This window comes from Anomaloglossus baeobatrachus, chromosome 1 (assembly GCF_048569485.1).
Source record: "Anomaloglossus baeobatrachus isolate aAnoBae1 chromosome 1, aAnoBae1.hap1, whole genome shotgun sequence".
Taxonomy (NCBI): domain Eukaryota; kingdom Metazoa; phylum Chordata; class Amphibia; order Anura; family Aromobatidae; genus Anomaloglossus; species Anomaloglossus baeobatrachus.
The window spans coordinates 539,703,777-539,718,058 of NC_134353.1; the positions used below are offsets into that span (position 1 = coordinate 539,703,777).

A 14,282-nucleotide genomic window follows, 5' to 3' on the forward strand; every position below is an offset into this window, starting at 1 on the left:
AAGGATATTAAAGCATGACATAAGCAAACCATAACTCTCAACACACAGTAATGGCCTTGTAATTCAGCATGAGGAAGACCATTCTGGAAGAACTAGTGAGTTTTAGTAACACCAATGCATCCAATGCAGATATGAGTAAGGATCTGTTGGATCCGAAACGCGTCATCTGTTTCCCTTTTAATGGAGTCCTAACCATGGAATTCTTAAATGTGAAATAAAGTTTTGACATTTTTTATTTTTTTGGGATTGCTGGATTTTTGGGATTTTTTTGGGATTGCTTCTTCTGGTAACTAGCTGGACTCTGATCCGTGTATACTCGTATACATACTCGTATGTATCCGTGTATATTCTCTATACCAGGAAGAGCAGATGGTGGTGGAGTGGCTGATAAGCATTTTTTGTTGTTTTGTTGAAGCTGTTAGAATGCCTGGTAGTAAACCTGTCCTTTTTAGCCATATATAAACTTTAATGCATTATGCCAATAAGCTGGTAAGTGCTCTGGGGTGGTCCAATGCCGCCAGTGAGATATACAGTTTATCGAAATAACGGCCCCTATTCATTATGGTGTTGACGTCAGAATTCTGGTGTAAAACACCTTCAAATGTTGGAATACAATACAAATGGAATTTCCATACCAGTTTCGAGCAGCTCCGCCAAAATGGCCAAAGCTGGGAATGAGCCAGGGCAGGGTGGGGCATGGCAATGCTTGTCCAACAAATTCACTAAGGCTATGTGCCCACGGGACAAGGTACCCACGTATTTTGCTGCGAAAAACTTGTGGATTTATCTGGATTTTCTAGATATATTCGCAGGTTTGCACAAGTACAGACACTCCCCATGTTATCCTATGGGATTTGGGGAGTCCTGTACCAATGCTGCGGTATGTGCGGCTGCGGAATATGCTGCGGATGTCCCGCAGCCGCACGTAACTGCATGTCAATTATTCATGTGGAAATATCTGCGGAATTCCCGCTCCTCCACTATGGAGATAGAGGCCGGGAATTGCGCAGGTATTTCCGCACCTGTCCCGCAGGTTTACCGCAACAAAAATGCTTGGAACCCACAGCTATGGATAGCTGAGGATTCCGGCCAGTAGCTGCGGTAAACCTGCGGACAAACCTACGGATATATCCGCGGGTACATTGTCCCGTGGGCACATAGCCTTAAAGTTGTGGCGTTTCTTAGGGCGGCTTTGCACACTACGACATCGCAGGTGCGATGTCGGTGGAGTCAAATTGAAAGTGACGCACATCCGGCATCGCATGCGACATCGTAGTGTGTAAAGGCTCGATGATACGATTTACGAGCGCAAAATCGTCGTAATCGTATCATCGGTGCAGCGTCGGCGTAATCCATGATTACGCTGACGCGATGGTCCAATGTTGTTCCTCGTTGCTGCGGCAGCACACATCGCTGTGTGTGAAGTCGCAGGAGCGAGGAACATCTCCTACCGGCGTCACCGCGGCTTCCGTAGGATATGCGGAAGGAAGGAGGTGGGCAGGATGTTTACATCCTGCTCATCTCCGCCCCTCCGTCGCTATTGGCCGCCTGCCGTGTGACTTCGCTATGATGGCGCACGACCCGCCCCCTTAGGAAGGAGGCGGGACGCCGGCCAGAGTGACGGTCGCAGGGCAGGTGAGTGCATGTGAAGCTGGCGTAGCGATCATGTTCGCTACGTCAGCTATCACACAATATCGTACCTGCGACGGGGGCGGGGACTTTCGCGTGCGACATCGCAGCATCGGCTTGCGATGTCGCAACGTGCAAAGCCCGCCTTACTCCAGAAATGTTACTAGTTCTTGGCGAGGAGCACGGAAGCACACGTCACTCATAAGATGCTTCTAATTCATTAAGTGGCATGCGCCTTCTAATTGATTATTTCTGCACACCCATCAATAAAACATGTGAACTCCCAGTCTTAATGAATGCTCACCACACCCGACCATAATCATCCCCAAGTGCTCCGCTCCTCGACTGCAAGTTCATGTCCACGATTAGGAAGAAGCTGTCTATCTATTTCCTCTGTATAAATACTCTAGTCTTTATTTATCCGTATGCATTTTGGATGCTACTTGCCTTCACTCATAGCCAACATGAAAGTAACACTCCTACCTACAACGGCACGTCATTCTACATTGATGGTAATAAGCACGATACAACTAAATGTATCTTCAAACTTTCACACATTAAAAGACAATTTTCCACCGACTTCACTTCAAAAACACTTGTGGAGCAAATTCAGCAAGATCATGTGTATTCCCACCATTGTATGGAAATTGCTGAGTCCGTGTGGCTCTAAAATAATAAATCATAGAAATCTCCATTATTCCAGCAACCTCCAGGGTTTCCTCTTGTGCTGAAAAACATCCTCTGCCCTTGTGGTTAAGAAAAGGTCTTCATTTTGTTTGCTCACTTGTGATAAAGCACCTTACACTGTCCTTTAGGCCTAAGACACACGGCATGAAAATCGGAGCGAGTGGAGTGCGATAAAACATCGCATTCCACTCGGACCAATATTAGCCTGTGTGTGAGCACACATGAGCGATTATTTTCTCAGTCCTAGTTGGACCGAGAAAACAATCGCAGCATGCTGTGACTGTAATGCGTTCCTTTTTCTCTCGCACCCATTCAAGTCTATGGGGCGAGAGAAAAATCGCACTGCACTCGCAGTACACTGGTGTACTGCAAGTGCAGAGCAAGAATGGCAATAGCAGGCTACGGAGGCGAGAGGGAGATAAATCCCTCCCTCACCTCCTCAGTGCCGGCACTCCCCTCCTCAGCACCGGCCTTCCCCTCCTCAGCGCCGGCCCGCCCCCTCCTCAGTGTCGGCCCACCCCCCGCAGCTGTGGTCCGATCGCACATTCGGACCTCAGTTGCAGTGACACTCGCATGACACTCGGCTCCTGCTGTGCTGCCAGCATTGAGCCGAGTGTCATGCGAGGATCGCAGTAGTGCCCCGTGTGGCCCCAGTCTTAGAGAACAAATCTGTCTCCACATGACTCGTTTAGCTCAATGGCCAAAAGTGTTGGCACCCTTGAAAATGTTCCTGAAAATGAAGTCATTCTCCCATAATTGCAGAGTTGAACATGTTTTGTTATATACGTTTATTTCCTTTCTGTATATTGGATCAGCACAAAGGTTGTTCCAATATACAGAATCATTATTGCTCCTAATGGTTCTTAAGTATTTTCTATCTCACCGATCAATGTATTCAGTGTGTGTTTATATTTCTACAAGCAAAAGGGTAACAATGTTTTGATCTTTTGACTTTCAGGCTCCATCTCTCACTGCTGTAGTGGATGGTGAGAGATGGAGCCTGAAAGTCAAAAGATCAAAACATTGTTACCCTTTTGCTTGTATAAATATAAACACACACTGAATACATTGGTCGGTGAGAGAGAAAATACTTAAGAACCGTTAAGAGTAATAACGAGCCAATTTGATTTTAATGGCCCAATAAGATCTCTTAGAAGAAATGGAAAACCAGCCAAAAATTCATTAGTGGATTTGCTGGTGCTCTGACCGCTTGGCTCCGGGGATTTCTTTAGCCTAGTATTAGCTATGATGTTAAAACATAAGAGCTATCAATTCACTGTAAAATATAAATCCACTGGCGGACACAGACAGAAACGGGTTCATGTGCAAAAACAGTATATGGGCCCTTTTCATCAAAATGCACAATCCCACCAGCCTCGGAGGTAGAAATGGGCCCTCTTATCTCTAAGCCCCTGTGCGGCCTCACAGGATGTACAAATGATATGTCCACCCTGTATAAATCATATTACCTTCCAATGAATGGCACAAAATGATGTATCGACATACTGCCTAGAATGATGTTCTCCAATACTTAGATATAACTCAGAAGTATCCAATGTATAACGTAGCTATTGGCAAGGTCCAAATTATTACTAATGGTCATAACTATACCTACCAGTGTAAATACCAAAATAGTGTTTAGCACTTTATGGATGGTTTCTACATAAAAATGATCAGACCAGCGTTTGTACTGACATGATTTGTAAATCCTCCTTTCTGTAATGTGTTAATCGTATTGTAAGCTGTACAGTGTTACCTCTGTCTGTTACAATATTGCCAAGTGATCTGGACCTCAACATTCGCACGAGATGGTGAAGATGTGATTACAAAAAGCATGAAGTTAAACAAAACATAAGAACCGCAATGGTCCGGTGGGATACACGGGTAGCGTGTGTGAGCTGATCTACTCAATGACCATTTTCTGGAGCAAGTTTGCTATCTTAGCATTCAGTAAAATAACTAAAATGGAGTAAGCACGTGTTTACTGACACATACAGAACCCGGAAAGACCATTAAATGTGAGTTTATTAATAATACTGTATGTATAGTACGAGGCACATGCACCCTGTATGTGTAGTACGAGGCACATGCACCCTGTATGTGTAGTACGAGGCACATGCACCCTGTATGTGTAGTACGAGGCACATGCACCATGTATGTGTAGTACGAGGCACATGCACCATGTATGTGTAGTACGAGGCACATGCACCATGTATAGTCCGAGGCACATGCACCATGTATGTGTAGTACGAGACACATGCACCATGTATAGTCCGAGGCACATGCACCCTGTATGTGTAGTACGAGGCACATGCACCATGTATGTGTAGTACGAGGCACATGCACCATGTATGTGTAGTACGAGGCACATGCACCATGTATAGTCCGAGGCACATGCACCATGTATGTGTAGTACGAGGCACATGCACCATGTATAGTCCGAGGCACATGCACCATGTATGTATAGTACGAGGCACATGTACCATGTATGTATAGTCCGAGGCACACGCACCATGCATGTGTAGTACGAGGCACATGCGCCATGTATAGTCCGAGGCACATGCACCATGTATGTGTAGTACGAGGCACATGCACCATGTATAGTCCGAGGCACATGCACCATGTATGTGTAGTACGAGGCATATGCGCCATGTATAGTCCGAGGCACATGCACTATGTATGTGTAGTACGAGGCACATGCACCATGTATAGTCCGAGGCACATGCACCATGTATGTGTAGTACGAGGCACATGCACCATGTATAGTCCGAGGCACATGCACCATGTATGTGTAGTACGAGGCACATGCACCATGTATAGTCCGAGGCACATGCACCATGTATGTGTAGTACGAGGCACATGCACCATGTATAGTCCGAGGCACATGCACCATGTATGTGTAGTATGAGGCACATGCACCATGTATAGTCCGAGGCACATGCACCATGTATGTGTAGTACGAGGCACATGCACCATGTATAGTCCGACTCACATGCACCATGTATGTGTAGTACGAGGCATATGCACCATGTATAGTCCGACTCACATGCACCATGTATGTGTAGTACGAGGCACATGCACCATGTATAGTCCGACTCACATGCACCATGTATGTGTAGTACGAGGCACATGCACCATGTGTGTATAGTACGAGGCACATGTACCATGTATGTGTAGTACGAGGCACATGCACCATGTATGTGTAGTACGAGGCACATGCACCATGTATAGTCCGAGGCACATGCACCCTGTATGTATAGTAGAGGCAAATGCACCCTGTATGTGTAGTAGAGGCATATGCACCATGTATGTGTAGTACGAGGCACATGCACCATGTATGTATAGTACGAGGCACATGCACCATGTATGTCTAGTACGAGGCACATGCACCATGTATGTGTAGTACGAGGCACATGCACCATGTATGTATAGTACGAGGCACATGTACCATGTATGTATAGTACGAGGCACATGTACCAGGTATGTGTAGTACGAGGCACATGCACCATGTATGTATAGTACGAGGCACATGCACCATGTATGTGTAGTACGAGGCACATGCACCATGTATGTATAGTACGAGGCACGTGTACCATGTATGTATAGTACGAGGCACATGTACCATGTATGTATAGTACGAGGCACATGTGCCATGTATGTATAGTACGAGGCACATGCACCATGTATGTATAGTACGAGGCACATGCACCATGTATGTGTAGTATGAGGCACATGTACCATGTATGTGTAGTACGAGGCACATGCACCATGTATGTATAGTGCGAGGCACATGCACCTCTTTAGCAGCCCTACTTCTGCTCCATACAAAATGGAATCAGAATAAAGTTGTGTGCAAGGTTCAGTAGTTATATTTTCTACTACATTCTGCATGAATATGGTGCATGCTTATGTATGTTTAAGGACTAGAATGCTAAATCAGAAGATTCACCGGACCCTGGCCCAATGGCCACTTTGGTAGTCTGTGGCTGCCAAAACCCCCTCCTATCTAATCCCCAGCACCTCTTTGGATTAGTACCAGGTATGATGTCATGCATGCATTATCCCACAACGATGATGTCACACCGGGCCTACAGATCAGGGATTTTGCCACGTAGGAGTAGGTTCACAGGCTCTGATGTGGCAAAAAAGCACTACCTACAAGGCTGCTGGACCAGGGATTATCTTTACAGTTATACATGACAAGGAGCTGACAAAATCACGGCTATGGAGATGTAGTGGATCTCATTTGGCTCTTACACATCTGAAATAATAACAATAATACAATACTAGAACAGATGACATGAGTGCATCAGCCAGATTTCATTACTACGAGTGTGGCACACTTCATGATAAAAGAAGATGGTAGCTAACACAAGATGCAATTGTGTGTGTCTATGATCTTCTATATGGTAGAGACAAGGTATATCCGTCAGATCCAGCCTAATGACACCGGACTGCACAAACAATAAGACACACGTGTCTCTGTAAGGCTGCTTTCAGACATCCGGTTTGTGCTGAGCGGCACAATCCGGCTCAAAAACCTATGCAACGGATGCGACGAAAAAAACGGATCCGTTGCATAAGTTTTTCCATGCGGCCCGTCCGGTTTTTCACGGATGCGGCTTGATACCGAGCATGCGCAGAGCAAAAAAACGCATCCGGCGGCCGGATGCGGTTTTTGCCGCAGGACGCCGCATCTGGCGTCCACACGCTTGCACTGGGAATCGCGCCGCATCGGCCGGATCCGGCGCGAAGCGGTTTTTCCCCCGCACCACAAAACGTGCCAGGCAACGTTCCATCCGGCGGCCGCATCGGCTAAATATGCCGCATCCGGCAAAAAACGGACGCAAGGCAAGGCCATGCGGCACAATACGGCGCTAATGCAAGTCTATGCGGGAAAAATGCAACCGGCGGCAAAAAAAAACAGTTGCGTTTTTTCTGCAGAACGCCGTATTGTGCCGCACGGCAAAAAACGAATGTGTGAAAGCAGCCTTAAACAGACCCTTGGAATGTCTGAGCAGAAGCGTGAACATAACAGAAAACTGTAGAGAATTCCAACATGTCACGGAGGGGATGTATAAATAACAAGCCCTGTATGTGGCACTGTATTACTAGAACAATGAAACGTGTCCTTCACAATACAGACATTAAACATGTGCAAGGAGTACAAAAGAAGAGACAAAGGACCCGCTGGGAGGACAGGCACATGTATCTAGGCTCTATCCAGTATATTCCGCATGTGCACTTTATCTGAGCAATGACTACATAGAAAGGTTACTGCCGTTCATTCCTCTCTACAGCTCTCAACAGCTCCAACGCCTGGCTATACCGGTAAGCAGCCGTAATCACAGGCCATACCTGCAGATGGTAAGACACGTAATATCGGGAGCAGAGAAGCCGAAATCACAGCTCCGGACTCAACTAAATGGTTCTTGAGAACTTACCCCCTCAAAAAAAGCCAGAGGGACTGACAATACTTAGGAGAATATATATAAAGTATAGTATATCAAATTCTTGAGGGGAAAAAAGAAGATCCTGCTGTTCATTGTACAGTATATCATAAAAGTGAGTGCACCCCTCACATTTTTGTACATATTTTATCTTGTCATGGGACAACACTGAAGATATGACACTTTGATACAATGTAATGTAGTCAGTGTACAGTTTGTATAACAGGGTAAATCTGGTGCCCTCTAGATAACTCAAAATACAGCCATTAATCTGAAAACCGCTGGCAACAAAAGTGAGTACACCCATGGCCAAATTGTGCTCAAAGTGTCCATATTTTGTGTGGCCCTAACTCTCCTGGGCATGGAGTTCAGTAGAGCTTCACAGGAGCCACTGGAATCCTCTTCCTCTCCTCCATCACGACATCCCGGAGCTGGGGGATGTTATAGACCTTGCACTCCTCCACCTTCCATTTGAGGATGTCCCACAGATGCTCAATAGGGTCTGGAGACATGCTTGGCTAGTCCAGCACTACCCTCAGTTTCTTTAGCAAAGCAGTGGTCGTCTTGGAGGAATTTTGGGGGTCATTATGTTGGAATACTACTTTGCAGCCAACTTTCCAAAAGGAGGGGATCATATTCTGCTTCAGTATGTCACAGTACATGTTGGCATTCATGGTTCCCTCAGTGAACGGTAGCTCCAACACACTTGTCTTTGTTCTCCTCCCCTGGTTGCCGCCACACACAATTTACACCATCTGAACCAAATAAGTTTATCTTGGTCTCATCAGATGACAGGACATGGTTCCAGTAATCCATGTTCTTAGTCTGCTTGTTTTCAGCAAACTGCTTGTGGGCTTTCTTGTGCAACATCATTAGAAGAGGCTTCCTTCTGGGATGCCAGCCATGCAGACCAATTTTATGCAGTGTGTGGTACATGCTCTGAGAACTGACAGGATGACCCCCCACCCCTTTAACCTCTACAGCAATACTGGCAGCAGTCATACGTCTATCTTGAAAAGAAGACCTCTGGATATGATGCTGGGCATGTGCACTCAATTTCTCTAGTCAACCATGGGAAGACTTGTTCTGAGAGGAACCTGTCTTGTTAAGCCGCTGTATGGTCTTGGCCACCATACTGCAGCTCAGTTTTAGGGTGTTGGCAAGATTCTTATAGCCTAGGCCATCTTTATGCAGAGCATCAATTCTTTTCAGATCTCCAGAGCATTCTTTGCCATGAGGTGCCATTTTGAACTTCCAGTGACCAGTATGAGAGAGTGTGAGAGTGATAACACCAAATGTAACACATCTGCTCTACATTCACACATGAGAACTTGTAAAACTAATGAGTCACATGACACCGGGGAGGGAAAATGGCTAATTGGGCACAATTTGGCCATGTTCCCTTAGGGGTGTACTCACTTTTGTTGCCAACAGTTTTGACATTAATGACCGTCCGTGTGTTGACTTATTTAGAGGACATTAAATGTACACTTTTATACAAGCTGCACACTGACTACTTTACATTGTATCAAAGTGTCTGATTTTCAGTGTAGTCCCATGTAAAGATATAATAAAATATTTACAAAAATGTGAGGGGTGTACTCACTACTGTAAAGTGTAGATACAGATTATGACACATGGAGCTGTTACATTTGTCCTTACAGTCCAGTGGTTGTATATATTGTATATACTTCCTGACAAATCCATCACTTTCTATATAATGTAATACTGGTCCAATAACAGTAGCACTGGCAGGTGATGGGCGTCCTTATAAGTTGTTTGTACATGGATTTATTAAAGTGAATGGCTTGAATTGCTACAATACATGGAAACAGTAACCAGCATTGGCACCCTTTATTGAGGAGTCTCACAAAGAGAATCATCTGCATGGAGTTCATATATTGTTTTCATCCGTCCCCCAAAGTCATAATCTACGATTAAAGACCCTGTGATGATCAATATGCTGGGGCTATACAGTAAAGGAGGAACATGCGGAATACATAATGCTTATAAACTGGAGGTCGCTTATCTCTCTATTGGTGAATTATGTCTGATGAGTGGAAATGGCCATCGCGAAAGCCAAGAGCGATCCTACACCAAACGCAGAGCACCGAGGAGCCATGAGAGAACAGCAGCACAGTCCAAGTAAACAAAGAGGAGTATAGAGAAACGTACAGCGAGCTCCGGGCGGACTCCCACATACATATACGAGAGCTAGAGGAGAGATACATAGAGGATAGATAGGGGAGAGAGAGAGAGGAGAGATACATAGAGGATAGATAGGGGAGAGAGAGATAGAGGAGAGATACATAGAGGATAGATAGGGGATAGAGAGAGAGAGAAAGAGAGAGGAGAGATACATAGAGGATAGATAGGGGAGAGAGAGAGAGATAGAGGAGAGATACATAGAGGATAGATAGGGGAGAGAGAGAGAGATAGAGGAGAGATACATAGAGGATAGATAGGGGATAGAGAGAGAGGATAGAGAGAGAGATAGATGTACGAGAGCTAGAGGAGAGATACATAGAGGATAGATACATAGAGGATAGATAGGGGAGAGAGAGAGAGAGATAGAGGAGAGATACATAGAGGATAGATAGGGGAGAGAGAGAGATAGAGGAGAGATACATAGAGGATAGATAGGGGAGGGAGAGAGAGATAGAGGAGAGATACATAGAGGATAGATAGGGGATAGAGAGAGAAAGAGAGAGAGAGAGAGGAGAGATATATAGAGGATTGATAGGGGATAGAGAGAGAGAAATAGAGGAGAGATACATAGAGGCTAGATAGGAGAGAGAGAGAGAGAGAGGAGAGATACATAGAGGATAGATAGGAGAGAGAGAGAGAAAGAGAGAGATAGATAGATAGAGAGAGAGAGAGAGGAGAGATACATAGAGGATAGATAGGGGATAGAGAGAGAGATAGAGGAGAGATACATAGAGGATAGATAGGAGATAGAGAGAGAGAGCTAGAGGAGAGATACATAGAGGATAGATAGGGGATAGAGAGAGAGAGAGAGGAGAGATACATAGAGGATAGATAGGGGATAGAGCGAGAGCTAGAGGAGAGATACATAGAGGATAGATAGGGGATATAGAGAGAGATAGAGGAGAGATACATAGAGGATAGATAGGGGATAGAGAGAGAGCTAGAGGAGAGATACATAGAGGATAGATAGGGGATATAGAGAGAGAGAGAAAGAGAGAGAGAGAGAGGATAGATAGGGGATAGAGAGAGAGAGAGAGAGAGAGAGATACATAGAGGATAGATAGGGGATAGAGAGAGAGAGGAGAGATACATAGAGGATAGATAGGGGATAGAGAGAGAGATAGATGTACGAGAGCTAGAGGAGAGATACATAGAGGATAGATAGGGGACAGAGAGAGAGATAGATAGATGTATGAGAGCTAGAAGAGCTAGAGGAGAGATACATAGAGGGATAGATAGGGGAGAGAGATAGATAGATAGATAGATAGATAGAGGGATAGATACATAGAGGATAGATAGGGGATAGATACATAGAGGATAGATAGGGGATAGAGAGAGAGATAGATAGATAAATATTATACAGAGATAGAGGGATATGAGATAGATAGATAATGGATAGATGATAGATAGATAATAGATAGATAGATAGATAGAGGGATAGATAGATAGATACATGGATAGATAGATAATAGATAGATAATAGATAGTTAGATAGATAGATGGATAGATAGATAGATAATAGATGGATAGATAGATGGATAGATAGAGGGATAGATAGATAGATAGATAGATAGATAGATAATAGATAGATGGATAGATAGATAGATACATAGATGGATAGATAGATAGATAGATAGATAATAGATGGATAGATAGAGGGATAGATAGATAGATAGATAGATAGATAGATAGATGGATGGATAGATAGATAGATGGATAGATATAGATATAATATGTATCCGCAGGGCTCCTCTGGACACGGCCATGGCACACACAGTCCCAGTTATCAGCATATACTCCAGCAGATCTGCTAAGTTCCCGGGTCTGGTCTCCGCTGTGTCCGTGCAGTCCTCCCCGTGTACAGTGCTGGGGTCCCTTACCGTGTCCCGTCCCAGCGGCTCCTCAGGATGCCCTCCGCTGCAGCACCGGTGCAGGCACAGTCATGGGCCCGTGTGCGCTCCCGTCCGGCCAGGACAGATGTGCTGCCTGCGCTGTGCCGTCCTGTAGCGTCCCCTATGCTCGCTCCCTCCGCCCGCAGCACTCAGCGCTTTGTATGCAGCTCCTTTTATAGACAGTACAGCAGGGTTACTATCGGTCACTGGCTCTGTTTATGTGCCTCGTCCGTCCTGCCAGCAGCACGTGTGTCAGGCTCCTCCCCTTAAGGGGGAAATACAGTCTGTACAGTGCACTTGTCGCGGCTCCTCCTGCGGCTTATTGACCTCACTGATGGCTGTGTGTGAGCGGTGTCCTGTCAGGGGCTTGTGTGCGGTCTATAGGTGTGAGAACCTCCTGGAGCGCTGGTAAACACATGACGTCTTCTCTTCTGAAGTATCCATAGTGCAGGGCTGGCTGAGTGATTGCATTATGTGACACATGAAAACAGTGGGAGATGGAAAAACAGCACACAAAGCAGGCAGATGTATGGAATGGTGTGTCACCTGCCAGACAATGATGGTGGCTTGGGGTATGACAGGAATGGGGGTGGCTCCTGCATTGTCTTCTGTCAGCATCCTTCAGCCTGGAACCACAGCAGAATCCTCAGCCATCCAGATCAATGGTAGTCCAAATGGACGACTGAAAGCACAAAGCAGCCGGCTGGGACCACACAATTACCTCACAGACTGGGTTACCGATAGGGAGCTCCCCCTCAATGATCAGATAGAGCAGGGTCCCCAAACTTCTTACGTTACCTTCTGGCTCACAGACTGGGCTACTGACAGGGTCAGGGCTGTCTGGGGCCCACCAGGGGAAATGACTCCAGGGGCCCACCCTACAGATAAATATAAACACCCTTTAGCGTTATCCCCGTTATTGTGTTGCTTTGACAGTATACACAGGCGGCTCCTGCACATCTATATTGTGCACCAGGGCTGACTCCAAATTTTTGTGGGCCCCGGGCGGAAGAGTCCCAGTGGGCCCCATCCACACGCAGACACACACAAACACAGATACGTACACATACATATACATATTTAAAGAAAAACTCACAAAAATACATATAAACAGACAAATCTATACAGTCATATACACTGACATACATACCGTGTTTCCCCGATAGTAAGACACCCCCCCGATAGTAAGACGTAGTGGGGGTTTTGGGGGGGTCGGCTGAGAGCCCTGACATGCCGGCGGCAAAGCGCTCAGCTGAGAGCCCTGACATGCCGGCGGCAAAGCGCTCAGCTGAGAGCTGACACATACCGGCGGTCGGGTGCTCAGCTGAGCGCTCGGCTACCGAGAAATGTTGAAATGTTGCAGTAATGTTGTCCGTGGTCCATTAGGACCATGGACAACATACAAAATCACGCAGCCTCAGTGCCCTCATGTGCAGCCGCTGGTGGTTAAGTTTCCTTAACTTGCGGTACACTTAGGGCGCAATCGCAGCAAGTCCCCATACGGTACATTGCATGGAGACTTGCTGCGATTGCTGTGGGATTTTTTCCAATATAAGACATACCCCGAAAGTAAGACATAGTGGCACTTTTGGGGGTAAAAAGAATGTAAGACACTGTCTTACTTTCGGGGAAACACGGTAGATACACATTATACATGCATATAGACAGACACACAGCTCTGCTGCATGCATACAGACACATACTGGTCTGCTGCATACATACAGACAGACAGACACACTGCTCTATACATACATACAGACAGACAGACACACACACACATGTGGCTCTTGGGGGCCCACACACACGGCTCTGCGGGGCCCACACACAAGGCTCTGCGGGGCCCACACACGCGGCTCTGCGGGGCCCACACATGTGGCTCTGTGGGGTCCACACACACGGTTCTGCGGGGCCCACACACGCGGCTTTGGGGAGAGGAGGGGATGTCAGGGCATACATCTCGGGGGAGGGGGGGAGCCCATACAGCTCACCGGGGTCCATAAATCGGGGGGCAAGGAGGGGTGTAGCACATACCGCTCGGTCACGGAGATGGGGCCCACACAGCGACAGGGAGAAGCACTGTGCTGGGGGTCGCTGGATGGCACTGCACCTCCTTCATCTGTGGGACTGAGCAGGACGCCAGGCGGTAGCTCCGCCCACAGATGAAGTTCAACCAGGAGGACGCAGCAAACGCTGTTGTCTGCGCGCCTTAAAGGGACAGCAGCCACAGTTTCCTGACAAGGACTGCGGTCCCCGTAACTCGGCCCGGGGGCAGCAGAACTGACGAGGCCGAGTGGGCCCCCCCGACTCTCCAGGGCCCCGGCATTTCCACAGGTATGCCGGGTGCTGACGCCGGCCCTGTTGTGCACCATAACAGTGATGTACAATTATAGTAGTTTGCAGTAATGGGGTCTTTGGT

The 14,282-nt window shown here is 46.6% G+C and overlaps 1 protein-coding gene across 2 annotated transcripts in view; it reads right to left on the reverse strand.

Moving 5' to 3' along the window:
- ABCA1 (ATP binding cassette subfamily A member 1) overlaps nucleotides 1–12,075 on the reverse strand; it is a 162,169-nt gene extending 150,094 nt beyond the window's left edge. The window contains exon 1 of one of the 2 annotated variants that reach the window (XM_075316595.1): nucleotides 11,855–12,075. The gene's annotated coding sequence lies outside the window, so the exon portion shown is untranslated. The remainder of the gene's footprint in view (nucleotides 1–11,854) is intronic. The other variant, XM_075316604.1, reaches the window with a different exon arrangement.
- Nucleotides 12,076–14,282: the final 2,207 nt, after the last annotated feature.